This window comes from Chiloscyllium plagiosum, unplaced genomic scaffold, assembly GCF_037043375.1.
Source record: "Chiloscyllium plagiosum isolate Xiang-an unplaced genomic scaffold, Cpla_swu_hap1 HiC_scaffold_21, whole genome shotgun sequence".
NCBI classification, from domain to species: domain Eukaryota; kingdom Metazoa; phylum Chordata; class Chondrichthyes; order Orectolobiformes; family Hemiscylliidae; genus Chiloscyllium; species Chiloscyllium plagiosum.
The window spans coordinates 57606547-57612546 of NW_028270159.1; the positions used below are offsets into that span (position 1 = coordinate 57606547).

A 6000-nucleotide genomic window follows, 5' to 3' on the forward strand; every position below is an offset into this window, starting at 1 on the left:
AGAGTTGAAGAGGACACGAGAGAGACAGTGCTTTAACTTGCTGTTTTTACACTTTTTTTGCCCCATTGTCAATTCTAACTAGTCAGATCTTATGTCTTATTTTGAAAAGAAGGCATGCTTAATTCAAGACTAATCAATCATTTTAAATACAATATTGCAGTTACATTTCAATCTCAAGCACAGAATGATTCAGTGCTTAAGATAAAAAGCAGAAGTCTTCTCTCAGCTCAAAATTATTCTAAACTAACATTGTGTCAGAATCTCTTCAATCTAACAGGAAGCCATTTTATGCTCAAAAACTTGTCCTCCTTGCTAAGGAGCCATTTTGTAAAACAATGGTATCAGACATTCGAGCTGTGCAAGGTTACCTTATGACATCTCCCACTTAATTTAGACTGGTACTTCTTTATAGGAACTTCTCACCAGCAGATGCCTAACTTGGCTGGATTTGTTTTTCTCACCTGATGGGTAGCTCAAGGCCTGGAGTGATCAGTCAAGCGCACACAGATCTGTCAATTAACTTCTCTTCCTTACGAATTATTGTCTTTCACTGTTATCTGTTTAATTAAGAACATGCAGTACTTTTTGTATAAAGGAAGCCTGGCTGTAACAGTAAGACAGAGTAGCCTGCGAGGGCTCTTAAACTAAGAGCAATATCCTACTCTCCTGGGTTATTAGAACTGAGTTAGTTAAGCTTATGGTACCACTGTTATGTCGTAACAGTGATGCTATTGATAAATAAAGGGGATGACTAAAATTAAACTGTCTGGAAGAGGTTTTGTATTCCAGACTATCAAAGAGTACGATGATTAGATTACTTACAATGCGGAAACAGGCCTTCCGGCCCAACAAGTCCACACCGACCCGCCAAAGCGCACCCACCCATACCCATTCCCCTACATTTACATCTAACACTACGGTGCAATTTAGCGTGGCCAATTCACCTAACCTGCACATTTTTGGACTGTGGGAGGAAACCGGAGCACCCAGAGAAAACCCACGCAGACACGGGGAGAACGTGCAAACTCCACACAGTCAGTCGCCTGAGGTGGGATCTTCGGGATGAACCAAGAGAGGCTTACAGGTAGAGTCCACAAGGGGGTTCCTTGGGCCGCCTAAAATCTGTACTTTAACACCTGTGCTCCCTGACCTACAACGGCACCTATTTATAAGCAACATGTTTAAATTCACACCCGTTATTTAATTCCTGGCTGTGGTCAATCTTATCTACCCGCACCACACAAAATTCAAGAGTTCAACTGAGCTTCAGATTCCAACAATTTGTTTACTTTTTACTTCACGTATTGTGGCTGTTTATACAGTTGCCAAGAAAACAACAGCTTGGATTTCCCATCCTAAACCCCTCAAACCCACTTTCCTTCTTTACGATGTTCTTGAAAACACACTTATTTGGCAATTTTTTTGGGCACCTCAGTTAATATCTCTATCTGTAGACTCATGTCAAAAGTTCCTTCATGTTTTTGTGAAATTCTAAACATGATAAAAATACAAATGGTTGTTGATTTGGACATATATTATCAACTCTTCACTATTGCTGAAGAATGATTAGTAACTTCTTACCTAATCACGCTTTGGGAACACCATCACCACACGAACCACTGCAGTACAAGAATCACCTTCTCCACAGGCCCAGGTCTTTTGCAATGATCACTGGAGCTGTGAAGGGAGAAACACAGTTGATGTTTCAGAGAGCACAAAATGAATTAAAGGGAAAGAAAATGGTGCAGAATTTAATGGTCAGAAATAGAAGAGAAATGGACTCTCGCTAAAAAAAATTCTTGACTGTGAAAGGTATTGTGGAGGAATGAAGCTAGTAAAAGTAACAGTAAAATACTAAACAGATCTAAAAAGTTATCAAGGAGCACAGAAGTGAATCAGAGCAGCGTTAGCTGTTATGATCTTACAGTCAGATAAAAAAAAACATTTTTCTTGGCTGAATTTAATCTGTCCAAATGCTCCCTTATCGCTTTGCCAGAGAAGGTGACGCACGCGTCTCGCAGCAGTTTTCACTCCGTCAAAGTTGGCAGCTGCGCATGCGTCCCATGAATCATTGCCCTCAATAAAGATGGTGGCAGTTGTTCGGGTGTATCGCCACCTGAGGCCGTTTCTCGTTGCTGAAAATACGGGATTGGTCGTTTCAAATTTGTGTTTTCCGACGTGCGCCAAGTGTTTGTAAAACCTCTCGGCCCCAATTAAGATCAATTTCCTCGAGTTTTCCACCTTTTTTAACCGTACCTTTGCCCTAACCTTGGTCAGAACGATACTGCGTAGCGCGTGGGTCGATCACATGGGTTGCACTGGCCCCGCCCCCCGCGTTCACTCTGATTGGTTGGAGGACAAGCCGCCTCCGCCTGGTCTGCTCTGTCAGCGAATAGAGAAACGTTGATGACAAAGGTCATAGCAGTCCCGAGGTCATAGGAAAACAGAATAATAAGGAATATAATTAAGTGAGTTGAGCATTCATGTGAATTGTGACTGGGAATAGAGGGAGGTTAATCAGAGGAAAAACATGGACAAGAGATTCTTAGGATTAGGAAAGGTTTGTGCCCTGGAAAGCAACTAGAATCAGAAGGTAAAAGCGCAAGAACGAGAAAAAGTTTGAATACTGAGGTTACAAAAGCTACAAGAAGTCCTCTCACTGCTCTTCTGTCTAGTTATTGACATGAGCAATATAACCCACGTTGAATTGGAAATAGCTCTCTGAGTTTATCGCCGTCATTTGCTTGACAACAGATAGAATTTTCCACTTTGTCTCAATAAAGATGATAGCTGGTTCACATATCAGTTCTAATGCCAAGTCTGCTTCAGTCTGCAGAGGGGTGTAGATATTTAATCAGATAATGCTAAATATCAATTCACCACTGATTCCATCCCACTCCCTGGTAACTGGCTGAGTCTGAACCAGACTGTTCAAAACACAATTGAAATATTTCACCCCAAAATGAGCTTCCAACCACATATTCCCCCATCATCATAAAACCAATATATATTTCAACCTTAGTAACATCTCATTCTCTGATCCAGTTCTTTTGTTACCTCTAGACTGATCTCCCCAAACATAGTCCTGGCTGGACTTCCACATTCCACCTGCCTGTAATTATCAGGTCATCCAAAAATTTGCTGCCTGTGTTTACATGCACCCACTGCTATTCTGTTTTCCTTGCATCAATGCTGCCAGACCTGCTGAGTCTCTCCAGCAATTCTTGTTTGTGTTCCTGATTTCCAACATTTGCAGTTCTTTCGGTTTTTATTACAAGATATTTGCTCTCCCTGAACTCCAACTTCCAGTAGTTTTCCAATTTTCAACTCTCCCAACCTTTTTCACCTTTTACATGTATTATGAAGTTGATGGTGTGTACTGCTGTTCTGAACTGAGAGCTATCTGTCATATGAACAGTAGTCTCAGAGTGTACTGGATAATTGAAAGTATGTAACATTTGACTGTGAAATGGATACCTGAGTTGGTTGCTGTTTAGACAACAATTTGAATTTAACCAATCACTTTAAATTATGCCTCAGGATACTAAAACCCAATCAAATTTGAATTTATTGTTTTGCTCACATCAAACCCTTAAGATTATTTGATTTTGGGGGTATAGAAAAGGCAAGCAGTTTGAAAGTCAGACAGAGAAACTGCCATTTGGAACACACTCTATCAGAAGCTACCTTTTCATATAAAACATCTTCACAGTAAAAAGAAAGAAGATGAACCAAGGAAGAAGGAAGACACCAGAGACGTTAGCCACTCTGTAATTTTGAAATTAAGTTGATGTCATTTTAATAAATTTTATTGGAACAGTATATTGTAAAAGAGTTGGAGGCAGGTAATAAGCAGTTAAGAGAAAGGAGAGCTAAGAGTTTTAATTAGTTGTTGTTTATTGTTCACTTTTAGAGTTAAAGAATATATTGATATTATTTTCTTCAAATAGTAGAATTTTGGAGTTCTCCGTCACTGATATTTTAACAGATTACAAGGTGAGTTTCTCTGGGTGTTTGGTTTAATTAACGGGAAGGTTAATTGCCATGTCATAATACATGCTTTTAGTTTCCAAGGTCATAAGCTCTTGAATTTACTCCCTAACGTCCCTTTCTTTGTTCAGGATAGTCCTTAAAACCTACCTCTTTGGCACAGTTTTTAGTCAGTTGTCTTAATATGTCCATATGTGCCTGGTGTCAAATGTTGTTTTATGACAACCTTGTGTAACATATCAGAAAGTTGCATCAAAAATGTGAAAATATACTAATTGTTGCTCATTTGGACAGATATCACTGGGCCTTCATGATAATTTGATCACTCTATACCTAACAACATTGTAGGCACACCTTCATCACACAGACTGCAGCAGTTCAGGAAGGTCAAGTGTAATCTTCTCTAGAGGTAAGTGAGGATTGGCAATATTTACTCATATCTGTAAGTGTGATCTAAAGAGAGGACTTAATAATGTTTACTGGGTAGGTGCATCATTTTGTTGGGGAGACTGGAACACAGGGGACAGAGTATAATGATGAGGTTAGATTAGATTACTTACAGTGTGGAAACAGGCCCTTCGGCCCAACAAGTCCACACCTGCACCGCCGAAGCGCAACCCACCCATACCCCTACATTTACCCCTTACCTAACACTACGGGCAATTTAGCATGGCCAATTCACCTGACCTGCATATCTTTGGACTGTGGGAGGAAACCAGAGCACCCGGAGGAAACCCACGCAGACACGGGGAGAATGTGCAAACTCCACACAGTCAGTCGCCTGAGGCGGGAATTGAACCCAGGTCTCTGGCGCTGTGAGGCAGCAGTGCTAACTGCTGTGCTACCGTGCCAACCAGATTTTTTTTCTCTCAGGGCTTGTTACCTTGTGGAATTTGTTTCCCTGGGTAATAGTGAAGACTTGGTCATTGAATGTATTCAAGGCCAAGTTGGATATTTGTTACACTGTGAGTCTAGGGTTATTTTTGAAGCTGGATGCGAGGGGAGGTGGGGTGGTGCTGTGTGCAGAGCAGGAAATCGGAGTTGATCCCATAACCACATCAGTCATGGTTTTATTCAATGGCAGAACAGGCTTGAAAGGCTGGTGAAGGGCTCCAGCTCGGAAGTCGATTTTCCTGCTCCTCGGATGCTGCCTGACCTGTGCTTTTCCAAAAACACACTCCCTCAACCTTGAAAGGCTGGATGGTATACTCCTGTTCTTAATTTCAATTACCTATGTTCCTATATTTGGGGATCAGTTGGCTGGACTTGTGGGCTATAAAGTGGATTGAGGTGATCGACATGGGTTCAGTTCTAGTGCCTACTGGGATCACCATGAGGGTCCTACTTTCTTGATCTCGCCCTTTGCCTGGGGTGTACTGTAGTCACCATCACCAGATGTCTCTCTCAAATGAGAGAACAGTCCTCTGGGACAATGGCAGCTTTGCCTTATTCCTGTATTCACTCTCCCTCTTGAATACTTCTACTTACAAACTTACTTCCACTTTGTGTTAAATGGATAGCCATAATATATTTTGCTGTGATTGTACTGAGTTTGTGCAGCATTTTATTTGCAGTAATTCTAACCAGTTTCCTCAATTTTTCCTCTTTGCATCCAGAGTTCTCTTACAATTAGACATCCTTGGGTTACTGTCATTTAATGTAGAAGTAGACTTTCACTATAAGCTATTTTTCTCTTTCATATATCTGGCTTGCCTATCCAGAGAAATGGTGAAATAAAATACAAATGCTCAGTGAGTTTGTCAGACGGCTACTATGAGACGGCTACTATGATATAAACATCATTTTTGCAACCTTTCATCAGAACTGAGTAATGTTAGTTATGTAGCACAGTGTGAGCGTGTAAAAGAGGGAAAGGTGAAAAGGACAGAAAAAGGTAAACTGGATGTCTTTGATAAACTGCAGTTTAGAAGAGATTAGATAACAGAAGGTTTCATGGTGCAGTTCCAAAGGAGGTAATAATGGGGCAAGTAAAGGTTAAAACCAAAAGGA

General features: G+C 40.8%; 1 protein-coding gene across 1 annotated transcript in view; it reads right to left on the minus strand.

Annotated features, from left to right (window-relative positions):
- Nucleotides 1–2315, minus strand: part of LOC122564681 (uncharacterized) — a 41458-nt gene extending 39143 nt beyond the window's left edge. The window contains exons 1-2 of the mRNA XM_087998604.1: nt 2257–2315; nt 1582–1677 (exon numbers count right to left, since the gene is read on the minus strand). The gene's annotated coding sequence lies outside the window, so the exon portion shown is untranslated. The remainder of the gene's footprint in view (nt 1–1581; nt 1678–2256) is intronic.
- Nucleotides 2316–6000: the final 3685 nt, after the last annotated feature.